Raw genomic sequence first — 17,096 nt, forward strand, 5'->3', positions numbered from 1 at the left:
TGAAAAAGAACAAAGTTGGAAGTGTCAAACGTCCCAATTTCAAAACTTATCATAAAGCTGTATTAATCAAAACACTGTGATACTGGCATAGGAATACACATAAAGACCAATGTAATACAGTTGAAAGTCCAGAAATAAACCCCATACATCTATAGCCAATTGCTTTTCAACAAGGGTGCTAAGTCTAGGAAAGAATAGTCTCTTCAGCAAATGGTACTGGGACAACTGGATACCTACCTGCAAAAGAATGAAGTTGGACCCTACCTCACACCATACAGAAAACTCACAATGAATCAACAACCTAACCTACAGATAAGAGCTACAACTGTAAGACTCTTAGAAAAAGAGTACAGGAAAAATCCTCATGACCTTAGATTGGGCAAAAGATTCTTAGCTATGACACCAAAAGCATGAGGAACAACAGTAACCAAAAAATAAGATATTTTGAACTTCATTAAAATTAATTTTGTGCATCAAAGGACACTGTGAAAAAAATGAAAAGACAGCCCACAAAATGGGAGATAATATTTGCAAATCATGTATCTGATAAGGGTCTAGTATCCAGAATATATTAAAAAAACTCCTACAAGTCAACAACAAAAAGACAACCCAATTTAAAAATGAATAAATGACTTGAATAGACATTTTTCAAAGAAGATGTACAGATGTCTAGCTTATGAAAAGATGTTCAACATTATCAGTCATTAGGGAATGCAAATTAAAATCACAGTGAGATGCTATTTTACACCCCCTAGGATGGCTGTAATAAAAACAAAAAAAACTAACAAGTGTTAATGAGGATTTGGAAAAATAGGAACTCTTGTACATTGCTGGTGGGAATGTAAAATAGTACAGCCACTGTGGAAAACAGTTTAGTGGTTCCTCATATAGTTAAACATAGAATTGCTATATGATCCAGTAATTTCATTTTTAAGTATCTACCCCAAAGAATTGAAAACAGGTGCTCAGATACATACACACGAATATACACAGCACCACTATTTGTAGTAGCCAAAGGTAGAAACAATCCAAATATTCATCAGTGGATGAATGGATAAGCATCATGGTATATATGTACAATGTATATTATTCAGCCATCAAAAGGGATGAAGTACTGATACAAGCTACAATATGAATGAACCTTGAATTATGCTAAGTGAGAGAAGACAGACACAAAATGTCACATCCCGTTTGTGAGATATCCAAATAAGGAAATCCACAGACACAGAAAGCGAATTGTTTGCCAGAGACGTGGGAAGGGAGCAATGGAGAATAACTCTTTAGTAATATAGGGTTTTATTTTGGAGCAACAAAAATGTTTTGGAACTAGATAGAAGTGGTGGTTGTGCAATATTGTGAATGTACTAGATGCCATTAAATTGTACACTTTAAAGTGGTTAATTTTATATTAATTTCACCTTGATTTTAAAAAACTTATGTGAAGAATATATGTAAAAACCTACAATCATGAGATTTCCTTTTTTATTTATTTATTTTATATTATTTTAAGTTCCAGGATACAAGTGCAGAACTTGTAGGTTTGTTACATAGGTATACATGTGCCATGGTGGTTTGCTGCACCTATCAACCCATCATCTAGGTTTTAAGCCCCACATGCATTAGTTATTTGTCCTAATACTCTTCCTCCCCTTGCCCCCACATCCCCCGACTGGCCCTGGTGTGTGTTGTTTCCCTCCCTGTGTCCTTGTTATTCTCAGTGTTCAACTCCCACTTATGAGTGAGAACATGCAGTGTTTGGTTTTCTGTTCCTGTGTTAGTTTACTGAGGATGATGTCTTCCAGCTTCATCTGTGTCCCTGTAAAGGACATGATCTCATTCTTTTTTATGGCTGCATAGTACTCCATGTTGTATATGTACCACATTTTATTTATCAAGTCTATCATTGATGGGCATTTGGGTTGGTTCCATGTCTTTGCTATTGTAAATAGTGCTGCAATAAACATATGTGTGCATGTGTCTTTATAGTAAAATGATTTCTGTTCCTTTAGGTATATACCCAGTAATGGGATTGCTGGGTTAAATGGTATTTCTGGGTCTAGATCCTTGAGGAATCGCCACACTGACTTCCACAATTTTTTAACTAATTTATATTCCCACCAACAGTGTAAAAGCGTTCCTTTTTCTCCACAGCCTCACCAGCATCTATTGTTGATTGACTTTTTAATAATTGCCATTCCGACTGGCATGAGATGGTATCTCATTGTGGTTTTGATTTGCATTTCTCTAATGGTCAGTGATGTTAAGCTTTTTTTTTTTTTTTTTGTATGCTTGTTGGCTGCATAAATGTCTTCTTTTGCGAAGTGTCTGTTCATATCCTTTGCCCACTTTTTGGTGGGGTTGTTTGTTTTTTTCTTGTAAATTTGTTTAAGTTCCTTGTAGATTCTGGGTATTAGACTTTTGTCAGATGGATCGATTGCAAATAGTTTCTCCCATTCTGTAGATTGCCTGTTCACTCTGATGATGGTTTCTTTTGCTGTGCAGAAGCTCTTTAGTTTACTTAGATCCCACTTGTCAATTTTGGCTTTTATGGCAATTATTTTTGGCATTTTTGTCATGAAGTCTTTGCCCATGCCTATGTCCTGAATGGTATTGCCTAAATTTTCTTCTGGGGTTTTTATGGTTTGGGGTTTTACATTTAGGTCTTTAATCCATCTTGAGTTAATTTTTGTATAAGGTGTAAGGAAGGGGTCCAGTTTCAGTTTTCTGCATATGGCTAGCCAGTTTTCCCAGCACCATTTATTAAATAAGGAGTCCTTTCCCTATTGTTTATTTTTGTCAGGTTTGTCAAAGATCAGATGGTTGTAGATGTGTGGTGGTATTTCTGAGGTCTCTGTTCTGTTCCATTGGTCTGTATGTATGTTTTGGTACCAGTACCATGCTGTTGTGGTTACTACAGCCTTGTAGTATAGTTTGAAGTCAGGTAGCATGATGCCTCCAGCTTTGTTCTTTTTGCTTAGGATTGTCTTGGCTATACAGGCTCTTTTTCAGTTCCATATGAATTTTAAAGTAGTTTTTACCAATTCTGTGAAGAATCTCAATGGTAGTTTGATGGGAATAACATTGAATCTATAAATTACTTTGAGCAGTATGGCCATTTTCATGATATTGATTCTTCCTATCCATGAGCATGGAATGTTTTTCCATTCATGTCCTTTCTTACTTCCTTGAGCAGTGGTTTGTCGTTCTCCTTGAAGAGGTCCTTCACATCCCTTGTTAGCTATATTCCTAGGTATCTTATTCTCTTTGTAGTGATTGTGAATGGGAGTTCATCCATGACTTGGCTCTCTGCTTGTCTAATGTTGGCGTATAGGAATGCTTATGGGTTTTGCACACTGATTTTGTATCCTGAGACTTTGTTGAAGTTGCTTATCAGCTTAAGGAGTTTTTGGGCTGAGATGATGGAGTTTTCTAAATATAGAATCACGTCATCTGCAAACAGACAATTTGGCTTCCTCTCTTCCTATGTGAATACGCTTTATTTGTTTCTCTTGCCTGATTGCCCTGGCCAAAACTTCCAATACTGTGTTGAATAGGAGTAGTGAGAGAGGGCATCCTTGTCTTGTGCCGGTTTTCAAAGGGAATGCTTCCAGCTTTTGCCCATTCAGTATGATATCAGCTGTGGGTTTGTCATAAATAGCTCTTATTATTTTGAGATATGTTCCATCAATACCTACTTTATTGAGAGATTGTAACGTGAAGGGATATTGAATTTTATCAAAGACCTTTTCTTCATCTGTTGAGATGATCATGTGGTTTTTGTCATTGGTTCTGTTTATGTGATAGATTATGTTTATTGATTTGCATATGCTGAACCAGCCTTGCATCCCAGGGATGAAGCCCACTTGATTGTGGTGGGTAAGCTTTTTGATGTGCTGCTGGATTTGGTTTGCCAGTATTTTATTGAGGATTTTCGCATTGATGTTCATCAGGGGTATTGGCCTAAAGTTTTCTTTTTTTGTTGTGTCTCTGCCAGGTTTTGGTATAAGGATGATGCTGGCCTCATAAAATGAGTAAGGGAGGAGTCCCTCCTTTTCAATTGTTTGGAATAGTTTGAGAAGGAATGGTACCAGCTCCTCTTTGTACCTCTGGTAGAATTCGGCTGTGAATCCATCTGGTCCTGGACTTTTTTCAGTTGGTAGACTCTTAATTATTACCTCAATTTCAGAACTTGTTACTGGTCTATTCAGGGATTCAACTTCTTCCTGGTTCAGCCTTGGGAGGGTGTATGTGTCCAGGAATTTATCCATTTCTTCTAGATTTTGTAGTTTATTTGCATAGAGGTGTTTATACTATTCTCTGGTGGTAGTTTATATTTCTGTGGGGTTAGTGGTGATATCCCTTTTATCATTTTTTATTGTGTCTATTTGATTCTTCTCTCCTTTCTTCTTTATTAGTCTTGCTAGCAGTCTATCTATTTTGTTAATTTTTTCAAAAACCAGCTCCTGGATTCATTGATTGTTTCAAGGGTTTTTCTTGTCTCTATACTCTTCAGTTCTGCTCTGATCTTAGTTATTTCTTGTCTTCTGCTAGCTTTTGGATTTGTTTGCTCTTGCTTCTCTAGCTCTTTTAATTGTGATGTTAGGGTGTCAATTTGAGATCTTTCTGGCTTTCTGATGTGGGCATTTAGTGCTATAAATTTCCCCTCTTAACACTGCTTTTGCTGTGTCCTAGAGATTCTGGTAAGTTGTGTCTTTGTTCTCATTGGTTTCAGAGAACTTCTTGATTTCTGCCTTAATTTCATTATTTACCCAGGAGTCATTCAGGAGCAAGTTGTTCAATTTCCTGTAGTAGTTTGGTTTTGAGTGAGTTTCTTAATCCTGAGTTCTAATTTGATTGCACTGTGGTCTGAGAAACTGTTTTTTATTATTTCAGTTATTTTGCATTTGCTGAGGAGTGTTTTACTTCCAATTATGTGGCTGATTTTAGAATAAGTGCCATGTGGCACTGAGAAGAATGTCTATTCTGTTGATTTGGGGTGGAGAGTTCTGTAGATGTCTATCACGTCCACTTGATCCAGAGCTGAGTTCCAAGTGCTGAATATCCTTGTTAATTTTCTGTCTCGTTGGTCTGTCTAATATTGACAATGGGGTGTTAAAGTCTCCCACTATTATTGTGTGGGAATCTAAGTCTCTGTAGGCCTCTAAGAATTTGTTTTATGAATCTGGATGCTCCTGTATTGGGTGCACATATATTTAGGATAGCTCTTATTGTTGAACGGATCCCTTTACCATTATGTAATGCCCCCTTTGTCTTTTTTGATCTTTGTTGGTTTAAAGTCTGTTTTGTCAAAGACTAGGATTGCAACCCCTGCTTTTTTTTTTTTTTTTTTTTTTTTGCTTTCCATTTGCTTGGTAAATTTTCTTCCATCCCTTTATTTTGAGCCTATGTGTGTCTTTGCACGGGAGATGGGTCTCCTGAATACAGCACACAGATGGGTCTTGACTCTTTATCCGATTTGCCAGTCTGTGTCAGGTTTTTTGTTTTGTTTTGAGATGGAGTCTTGCTCTGTTGCCCAGGGTGGAGTGCAGTGACATGATCTCAGCTCACTGCAACCTCTAACTCCCAGGTTCAAGGGATCCTCCTGCCTCAGCCCCCCTAGTAGCTAGGATTACAGGCATGCGCCACCACGCCTGGCTAATTTTTGTATTTTTAGTAGAGACAGTTTCGCCATGTTGGCCAGGCTGGTCTCAAACTCCTGACCTCAGGTGATCCACCTGCCTCAGCCTCCTAAAGTGCTGGGATTATAGGCATGAGCCACTGTGCCCGGTCATCTGTGTCTTTTTATTGGGGCATTTAGTCCATTTACATTTAAGGTTAATACTGTTATGTGTGAATTTGATCCTATCATCATGATGCTATCTTGTTATCTCACACACTAGTTGATGCAGTTTCTTCATGGTGTCATTGGTCTTTATATTTTGGTGTGTTTTTGCAGTAGCTGGTACTGGTTTTTCCTTTCCATATTTAGTGCTTCCTTCAGGAGCTCTTGCAAGGCAGGCCTGGTGGTGACAAAATCCCTCAGCATTTGCTTATCTGGAAAGGATTTTATTTCTCCTTTGTTTATGAAGCTTAGTTTGGCTGGATATGAAATCCTGGGTTGAAAATTTTTTAAGAATGTTGAATATTGGCCCCCACTGTCTTCTGGCTTGTAGGGTTTCTGCTGAGAGGTCTGCTGTTAGTCTCATGGGCTTCCCTTTGTAGGTGACCTGGCCTTTCTCTCTGCCTGCCCTTAACATTTCTTCCTTCATTTCAACCTTGGAGAATCTGATGATTATGTGTCTTGGGGTTGATCGTCTCGTGGAGTATCTTACTGGGGTTCTCTGTATTTCTTGAATTTGAATGTTGGCCTGTCTTGCTAGGTTGTGGAGATTCTCCTGGATAATATCCTGAAGTGTGTTTTCCAACTTGGTTCCATTTTCCTCCTTTCTTTCAGGTACTCCAGTCAATCACAGGTTCGGTCTTTTTACATAGTCCCATATTTCTTGGAGGTTTTTTTGTTCCTTTTCATTCTTTTTTCTCTAATCTTGTCTGCGTGCCTTATTTCAACAAGATGGTCTGGATATCCTTTCTTCTGCTTGGTCTATTCAGTTATTGATTCTTGTGTATGCTTCACGAAGTTCTCGTGCTGTGTTTTTCAGCTCCATCAGGTCATTTATGTTCCTCTCTAAACTGGTTATTCTAGTTAGCAGCTCCTATAACCTTTACCAAGGTTCTTAGCTTCTTTGCATTGGGTTAGAACATGCTACTTTAGCTCAGCGGAGTTTATTACCCACCTTCTGAAGCCCACTTCTGTCTATTCGTCCATCTCATCCTTCATCCAGTTCTGCGCCCTTGCAGGAGAGGCGTTGGCGATCATTTGGAGGAGAAGAGGCACTCTGGCCTTTTGAGTTTTCAGCATTTATCATTGATTCTTTCTCATCTTCATGAGTCTGTCTAGTACTGATCTTTGAGGATGCTGACCCTTAGATGGGGTTTTTGTGGGTATCTTGTTGTTGATGCTGTTGTTGCTTTCTGTTTGTTTTTCTTGCAATGGTCAGGTCCCTCTTCTGTAGGGCTGCTGCAGTTTGCTGGGGGTTCACTTCAGGCCCTATTCATCTGGTTCACTTCTGTGCCTGGAGTTGTCACTCGAGGAGGCTGGAGAGCAGCAAAGATGGGTGCTTGCTCCTTCCTCTGGGATCTCTGACCTCAAGGGGCCCTGACCTGATGCCAGTAGGAACGTTTCTGTATAGGGTGTCTGACAACCCCTGTTGGAGATTCTCAACCAGTTGGGTGGCACGGGGAGCAGGACCTGTTTATTAACAAAGCACTTTGACTGTCCCTTGGTGGACGGGGGTGCTTTGCTGGGTAGGGGGCCTTGTCTGGGCTCCCGGATTCCTCAGAACTATGCAGGAGCAAAGACTAAGTCTGCTGGTCCATGGAGACTGCGGCCACCCTTCCGCCTAGGGACTCAGGCCCAGGGAGATTAGAGTTCTATCCCTGAGTCCCTGGCTGGAGTTGTTGGAGTTCCTGCAGGGAGGCCCCGCCCAATGAGGAGGGATGGGTCAGGCCTGAAGAGGCACTCTGTCCGCGGTCTGCCACAGCCAGTGTGTTCAGCTGTGAAGGACACCTCTTGGGACTAAGCCATCCAGCCTCCCTTGCTCCGGCAGGGGAAAGCGCAGCCTGGAGCTATAGAGATGGCTGCCGCCCATCCCCTGCCCAGGGAGCTTAGTGTGTTAGGCAGCTATCAGTCCTATTGTTCGCTGTTGCCCCTTCCCCAAGGAGCTCAGATGGCTTAGACAGCAGGCAGCTGCAGCTGTGGTGCTGGTCACCGCCCCCACTACCCCCAGGAGCTTGGTAGGCTTAAGCACATTCTAGCCGAGTGGCTATTGAGAATCTGTGCGGCTCCATGGTTGGGACCCTAGGCCCTGTTGGTGTGGGCTCACGAGTAGGATCTTCCGATCCATGGGTTACACAGTTCCGTGGAAAAAACATGTTTTCCCAGGCTGGGTAGTGTACTCACTCACTGCTTACCTTGGCTGGGGGTGACTCCTCTGCCCCATGTGGCTCTCAGGTGGGCCACCTTACCACACTGCTCTTCCTTCCTCTCTGCGGGTCACACCAGCCACATAGTCAGTTCTGATGATGGAACCTGGGTACCTCGGTTGCCGGTGCAGGATTCACACAGTGTTATGGTTCTTTTCGATGGGAGCCTCTGATCGCGTCTGCTTCTAGTCAGCCATCTTGGCCCCACCCGCTATGATTTCCCTTTTTTCTTCTGTCTTTCACATGTAGTCTGTATTTAAAACTGCTAGACATTATCCTTTCTCTAAGAGTTTGCAATCTGGTTGGAAAAACAGTATTTAAAATGTTAATAAGTAGTGTAAGTCAGCGTATAATTAAGCACTAAATTATATGGAGTAAACTTAGTTTGGGAAGAGGAAAATAAATGAGGACTAGATTGATTAAGGAAGATACTATGAAGAAGATGAAAATTAACCTTGACTGTAATATATGGACATGGTATGAAGAGAAGAAGAGGGGCATTTCAGGTCAAAGGGACAACCTGCCCTAAGGCGCAGGAACTGGATTGGAGCAGTTTGTCAGGGTACTCTGTGAAGACTGCCTTGTCTGCCTCAGATAGCACATGGTGGCAGGGTGTGAGGCGTGGACACGACAGAATTGAGCCATGTTACAGAAAGCCGTCAGAACCTGGGGAGGAGCTTAGCTTAGATTTGATACAGCAGAAAACTGCACCTTTGGACGCGCTAGAAGGGAATGACGTAATGTGGTCATTGTAATAAAGAATTGGTCTGGCATAATATCCAAAACGGAGTGACTGAGGCAGGAAGTAAGGGAAGCCAGGTAGGAAGCAAGGAGAGTAAATGTAGCAAAAGTCTGAGCTAGGTGGGAGCAGTTGGAAACGAACAGAGGTAACTGATACAAGAGATCTTTCTAAGGAAAAATTCATAAGACTTGAAGACAGACTGGGATTGCTTGGTTAAGTTTACTTCTTAAATAGCAGGAACTTTCATTTTAATTATACTCAGGATGTTTGTGATATAATGACACCCTGATATAATAACAAAATACTTCACTCATCTCCTCTACTAATACATAAAAATTATTTTAATAAAACTCTCTTGATTCCCTTCTTCAATATTCATTCATTCAACAAATATTTACTGAGCCTTTACTATGTACCCCAGACTATGTACTGATACAGTGATGGTTCCTGCCTTCATAGAGCTTGCATTCTAGTTAAGAAGACAGGAATAAGCAAGAAAACAAAAGAATAAATATTGTTAGATTGTAATACGTGATAAGAACATAAAATAATTAGTATTTATGATAAATTCTCCAAGAGAAACAAATAAGCCCTCTGGCTAAAAGAAAATTATGGGGGCCGGGCATGGTGGCTCACGCATGTAATCCCAGCACTTTGGGAGGCCAAGGTAAGATCACTTGAGGCCAGGAGTTCAAAACCAGCCTAGGCAACATAGCAAGACCCCATTTCTACACAAAGTTTTTTAAAAATAGTCACGTATGGTGGGACATGCCTGTAGTCCCAGCTACTTGGGAGGCTAAGGCAGGAGGATTGCTTGAGCCCAGGAATTTGAGGCTGCAGTGAGCTATGATTGCCTCTCCAGCCTGTGCAACAGAACAAGACCATGTCTCTTAAAAAAAAATGATGAGCAGTAGGGAAACCAACTTGAAAAGCTTATCAGGGGAAGCCCCGCTAACATAGTAGCATTTACGCTGAAACAAGAAACTGGAAGGCCAGAAGAGCTGGGGCATAGACTGAGGGGGAAGTGATGTGAGATGCCTGCAGGGGTAGGTAGGCAGGGTCCAAATCATCTAGAGCCTTGAGCACTATGGGAGGGAGTTTTGATTTTATTCTAAATGCAATAAAGAACCACTGGAGGGTTTTGCGTAGGGGAGTGATATGGTCCTTTTATCATCAGACAGGCCCAGTGCCAGCACTGGTCATTCCAGCCTCAGTCCGGGTAGCAATAGGAGTAGTCGATAAGAAGGACCCTTTCTTTTCTAGAAAACTACCATTACTTTGTTAATTCTTATTTTATGAGCTCCTTACTCTTCTCACCCTGCTGCCCTTTCCTATGTTAGCAAGTGCTTATATCAATTCATGTAAGTTTCCTTCCCCCGATGTAATCTAAAAATAATTATCAGCTAACTTGTCTAAGATATTCAGACCTTCATCCTACACATATTCCTCATTTCAGTGGCCTACATAAAATAAAGGCCTTCAATAAAATAAAGAGGATTTCTGCTACATTTTTATATTCTATAGAATTCAAACTCAGAGTTTCAGGGCTTGTATGAGTATAGAACTGTCACATAATCACAGAAGAATATTGGTGTGGTTCTTTGATTTTCTATAGAGATTAATTCAGTGAACAATTTTGTTTAATGCATTTGAAATTTAAATTTGGGCATACTCTAATGTATCCAGAGTTTGTTGTTGTTGTTGTTGTTGTTATTTTTGAGACGGAGTCTCGCTCTGTTGCCCAGGCTGGAGTGCAGTGGCGCGATCTCAGCTCACTGCAATCTCTGCCTCCCAGGTTCACACCATTCTCCTGCCTCAGCCTCCCGAATAGCTGGGACTACAGGCGCCCGCTGCCATGCCCAGCTAATTTTTTGTATTTTTAGTAGAGACGGGGTTTCACCATGTTAGCCAGATTGGTCTCAATCTCCTGACCTTGTGATCTGCCCGCCTCGGCCTCCCAAAGTGCTGGGATTACAGGGGTGAGCCATGGTGCCCAGCCTGTATCCAGAGTTTTAATCCTTTCCTCCCAGATGTTGAGGAAATTATATCTCTAATTCATATTTAGTGGGGGAAGGCCTTTACATAACAGAAAGAAAGCAGGAAATCTATTTCTATCCCATAGTAAATTTCTTCTTATATTTTAATTTTGGTGCTCTTCAGCTCCATAATCCCTCAGACTTGAAACTGGAAAAATCTTTGGCTTCTTCCGCTCCCTATCCCTCTACATCTAGTTTTTTGACAGGTCCTACATATTTCTTCACTCTTTACTGTTTCATTGGTGTCTCCCTTGTTCAGGCCTTCATCACATTTTCTGGGACTATTATAGTGAGTAGTAGTCTTCAGGGTATCTCCAGTCTGTCTTCCCTCTCCAGTGAGCCTACCCTAGTATTAGGTCCACTTCAGTGGGTCATCACTGCCTGTCACTCAAAGGAAATATAAACCAAGTACTCAGCCTGACATTCAGACTGTCCTGGCAGAAATAGCCAATTTTATATATTTATATATTTTTTGATTTTTAAAATCATTCTGTAATAGCTACAACAGTTAACATTTGTAACTACATATACTTTGTTTTCATTTTCTAAAAATGTATATACAGTAAAAGTGGGAGAGAGATAGCCAGGACATATATGCTTGTGTGTTTCAATTGATGTAGTTTAATTAGTTGTTGGATTTGGCAGTAGTTATATTCACCCATGCATGACAGAATAATTTGTGATTGTGATCAAATATTTGCTTATTTTTTCTTTGGGTAAAATAACAACCAATTCATTTTGCAGCTTTTTAAAAAATAGCTAATACTCCTATTGAAAATTTTTTTTAAAAAAATTATAATTAAAGATATAATTAATCATATCATACCTTCACTATTTTTGTTTTGGAGTATTGTTAGCTTCCATCTGCATATACTGTAAATTGTAATCATAATATATATTGTTTTTTATTCTACTGTTTTACTAAATTTTATTTCATAAATACTTCCACATTTCCATGATTCTGGAAAGTATTCCTTTCTATTTTAATGTCTATGTAATTTTTGGTAGATATACCATAGTTTACTAAATCACCTTTACTAACACCATACATGCTGCAAAAAATGTGAGTGTGTGTATGTATGTATGTGTTAGTGTGTGTGTGTCTGCACTTTTCTTATGAATCATTTCCTTAGAATAAGTTCCCAGAACAGGATTTTAAGGTCAAATTGGCATTTGCAAAATGTCAGTTCTCTAAAAGTTGGACACATTTACAGTGCTACCAGTAACTGAAGAAACTAATATTTTTTCAAAAGATGGTTTTGAATATGATTACATACCAAAAAACCATATTTTTTTCTAATGGTAGATATAGTTTGCTTTAATTTGTATTTATTTGGTTATGTCAAAGATAAACATTTTTAAATGTTTGCTTTCTAAATTGTTTTGTGAATTATCTGGGTTTTTAAAATATGACATTAAAACTAAATCATTGTTTTCAAATGTGTAATATATATCTGCTAAGATGAAATAATTATCTGTCTTTGGTTTAAGAAGATGTTTTATGGTTATTTCAAGAAATCCATTTAATGAAACTTAAATGGAGCATTTTCTGATTAATTGTCAGAACTGAATGAATAAAATTGAAAAGATTTCTTATGGTAAATTTCAAACTAATTCCGGAAATTATTTTTGAAACTATGTATTTTTCAAAATCTATTGAAAAAATAAGAATAATGATGGGAGACTCACAATTAACTAGTACATAATAACAACTAAATCAGCGTGACACTGATGCAGTAGTAGACTTACAGATAAGTGGAACAAACTAGATAACTTAAAAACAAACCCAATATAAATAAGATAAAGTAAGCATTACAAATTGGTGATAATTTAAATTGTCACTGGTAAAATTTGTTAACCCTTTGGGGAAAAAAAAAAAGTTAGATCCCTACTCTATACCAGACTCAAAAAAGCACTAGAAAAAAAATGTTAATGTTTTTATACTCTTGGATTAAGAGGGAACTTTCAGAGAACAACACTAAAGGCAGAACCCATAAAGAAAAAGACTGACAAGTTTGGCGACGTAAACTGTTTCAACTTTCACAAATTAAAATAGAAGGAAGAGGCCAGGTTTGGTGGCTCACACAGTAATCCCAGCACTTTGGGAGGCCAAGGCAGGTGGATCACTTAAGGTCAGGAGTTTGAGACGAGCCTGGCCAACATGGTGAAACCCCATCTCTACTAAAAATACAAAAATTAGCCTGGTGTCGTTGCACACGCCTGTAGTCCCAGCTACTCAGGAGGCTGAGGCAGGAGAATCACTTGAACCTGGGAGGCAGAGATTGCAGTGAGCCGAGATTGCGCCACTGCACTCCAGCCAGGGGCGACAAAACAGGATTCCATCTCAAAAAAAGAAAAATATTATTTCTAAAATAAAAGGAAGAAAGAAAAATTTTAAAGGCAAAGAACTGAGAAAATTATTTGCAGAAAGTAACTATGAAAGGCAAAAGATTAATGTCCTCAGGGTTAAAAATGTTCTCACAAATTCAGTAAGACAAACGCAGGCATTCCAATAGAAATGTGAGTAAAAGCCATGAACAGGCAATTCACAAAAGAATTCAGATAGCCAATACACATGTTTTTAAAAAATCACCTTTCACACACATAAATTACTTTTCATACTCAAAATATACATTAAACACAATGAGATGCCGTTCTTAACTAGATTAACAAAGATAAAGAATAATAATACTTTATTATTATTATCCCGTGATGATGAGACTGAGAGGGATATGGTCATTTTCACGCAACCAGGATAATCTTTCTGGAGAGCAATTTGGTAAGGTGTATCAAAAACACAACCCATTGATCCAGAAATTACACTTCTAGCATTTTGTTTCAAGAAAAATAAGGCAGGTGTGCCAAGGTGAATATACAATGATGTGTATTGTACCACTGCTTGTAGTACTGCTTTTCGTGAGAGGAACTAGAGCATAGTAGATAAGATTCAGATTGGTAAAAGACCTTAGGCAAATAACTTAATCTCTTTTTGCCTCTGTTTTATCTATAAAATGAAAGTAGTAATAACTATCATCAGACTGTTGTGCCAGTTAGCATGCTTAGAAATAGTTTCTGGCATATAGTAAAGGCTATTTCATTGTTAGCTGTGATTATAACAGTGGAAAACCAAAATAATCTAAACATACAACAATAAGATATTGGTTAAATAACTTATGATTTAGTTATATAATGGAAGAGTCTACACATATTAAAAATGATAACATAGATTTATGTTTTATCATGTAGAGAGATGTTTACATTACATTGCTAGGTGAAAAAAGTAAATGATGAAACAGTATATATAGTATGATCCCATTTTTGTTTTTAAAATAAGTATATATGGTACAGGCAAAACTCAGAATACATGCTAATAGCATTTCTCTCTAGCTAATGGAAACACAGTTACTATTTTATCTACTATCCCCAAGTTTTCTATAGTGAAAATATATTGAATAAGAATATAGTAAAAGCCAAATAGAGGAAACAGTTGGGCAGTTTCTCAGAAAAGTGAACCTAAGAGTTTCCATATGAACCAGACATTTCACTCCTAGATATATAGCCAAGAGGATTGAAAACCTATGTTCACATAAAAGTTGTACATGAATGTTCATAGCAGCATTAATCAGCCAAAAAGTGGAAGCAGCCCAAATGTTTATTAACTGATAAACAAAATATGGTATATCCATACAATGGAATATTATTCAGCAATAAAGTAATGAATAATATTAAGCCAAGTAAAAGAAGTCAGAAGTAAAAGGCCACATACTCTATGATTCTGTTTATATGAAATGTCCAGAATAGGCAAACCTTTACAGGCAAAGTAGATTACTGATTGCCAGGGACTGGGAGGAGTGAGGATTGGGAATGACAGCTAATAGATATAGGATTTCTTTGGGTGTGATGAAGGTATTCGGGAATAGATAGCGGTGATGGTTGCAGAACTTAGTGAATATACTAAAAACCACTGAATTGTATATTTTAAAAGAGTGAATTTTATGGTTTGTGAATTACATCAGTAAAATAGTGTTTAAGTAAAATAGAATCTATTAGCTATGAGACACTAGATTTTAAAAGGATTTTTGGCAAACTAAAGTTTATTTTTCATCAAATTCTAATAATTATAGGTATGGATTTTAAAAGAGTAGTTTTTTTGTTCTACCAAAAAGACATATGCATGCGTATGTTCATTAAAGTACTAGTGACAGTAACAAAGACATGGAATCTCCCTAGGTGCCCATCAGTGGTGGATAGGATAAAGAAAATGTGGTGCATATACACCATGGAATACTATATAGCCATAAAAAAGAATGGAATCATGTCCTTTGCAGGATCATGGATGCAGCTAAAGGTCATTATCCTAAGTGAATTAACACAGGAAGGAACAAAAAACCAAATTCTACATGTCCTCACTTATAAGTGGGAGCTAAACAATGAGTACTCATGGCTCATTGATGTAAAGATGGTAACAATAGACACTAGGGACTGCTAGAAGGGGGAAGAAGATGGGGCAAGGGTCAAAAAACTATTAGGTACTATGCTTAGTACCTGAGGGACAGAATCATTCATACCCCAAACCTCAGCATCATGCACTATACCCAGATAACAAATCTGTACGTGTGCCCTCTTGAATCTAAAATAAAAGTTGAAATTATTAATAAATACAAGAGTAAATTTTGTTACAGAAATGTGAATCAGGGAATTATAAGTGACCCTGTAGCTTTATCTCCACAGCTTCCCCTAACCCCCCACAACCCCACTTTAGTTAATGAAAACTTTGGGCATTTTGTTTCTGTTGTCAGAATTTGGCTTTATATTTTAAATTATTTGCACTACTTTTGGAAATTTTATCCTTTTTTAAATGCTCAGTTATTCTAGTGGCTTTCAGGCAGTTTTAAATGAGAGTGTACACATGTATGTGTGCGTGTGTCTGTGTTTTCTCAAGTAAGCCACCATCTCTGTATCCCACCTTGTGGTTTGTAAGTGGTTCAAGTATGTTCTAGAGTAACGTATGAAGTATAAATTATCTCATTTTCCCCTTTGTGATTTCTCTTTCTCCTCTTTCCATCTCTTTCCCACTCCTGGCCTTTCTTGTGCTCCAAAATATTTGAAAAATGGAGTTATAGAGTGTAATACCTTATTTTTAATTAATTCTTTCCTTAAGCATTTTTTGAGCACCTAGTATATATCAAGGCGCTGTGCTAAGGTTAAAGAAACAAAAATGAAATACCTGGTTTCAGACAGATAAAGTGATACGTCTTAGAGCTGCTCTGGGAACAGTTTAGGAAGCCGTTTAACCCAGATATGGACCATCAGGCAGGACTTCCTTTTACCATCAATATAATTAGTAGATCTTCTTTTAAAGCACGTCACATCAATTCTGCATTTTTAGAAAACTGTTGACAGTATAGTTTATTCTTGGCACTTAGCACACCCCATAATTATATAAGCACAGAAAAAAATCTTGAGAAAAACTGTGTGGATCTATCCCCAAGATAGATGTATAAGCCAAAAATTATTTTTTAATTGGCATCAATAGTAAGCAGTACAGGCGCAGAGACACTGGGTGAAGGCCTGCTTTCTGCTCGACTGCTTAGAATGTTTAAGATCTTTTAAACCATCAGAGCTTTTAGTGGCCTTGCTTCCCCTAATAATAATACCTACTAGATTTTAAAAAATACTAGCATGAACTTAAAGGAATTACTATTCTCATTGGTGTTTTTAAAGAAACAAGCCTCTCTATACTGCTTTCTTCAGGACTGATTTTCAACTGATATGTACTGGTATAGCCATATTGGTTGTGAAATATTGAAATATGTTACTGGTTAGTAAAGAGCTGCTACGGTAAGCTGTCTAGATGCCCCGCCACAGCCTGGCCTTTCCAACAGGAACTTCACTCCTGCACCTCTCCACAATCCAACAATTAAAAGGTTATCCCGTGGCGTAGCAGGAGGCCTTTAGGTCCCTTCTTCACTAGGCTTGCATCCGTAGTGATTGCTGGTGCTTGGGCCATCCCTTCCCTGTAATAATTTTGAATATCATCCCGACTTTCGGACTGATCAAGTAAATCGTTAATGTTTTATCAGTGTTTGTGTTCTGCAATTTACAGTATCAATTAGCTCTAGCTCACCTGTGTTGCTTATCTGTATAGAATCAACATTCGCAGTTGCATTATTTCTGAATAAGCCTAGGATGCCATCATATGATAACTCAAGTCCCTAAACCACACTGCATTTTTTCTCTCTGTTTCTCTCAATGTTGACAGTTTGACCTAAGTT

At 38.4% G+C, this 17,096-nt stretch overlaps 1 protein-coding gene across 14 annotated transcripts in view; it reads left to right on the plus strand.

The window, feature by feature from the left end:
• The window catches only part of TANC2 (tetratricopeptide repeat, ankyrin repeat and coiled-coil containing 2), a 471,963-nt gene that overhangs the window by 341,319 nt on the left and 113,548 nt on the right, over positions 1-17,096 (plus strand). The window lies entirely within an intron of this gene.

Source organism: Pan troglodytes, chromosome 19 (assembly GCF_028858775.2).
Source record: "Pan troglodytes isolate AG18354 chromosome 19, NHGRI_mPanTro3-v2.0_pri, whole genome shotgun sequence".
In the NCBI taxonomy this organism is placed as follows: domain Eukaryota; kingdom Metazoa; phylum Chordata; class Mammalia; order Primates; family Hominidae; genus Pan; species Pan troglodytes.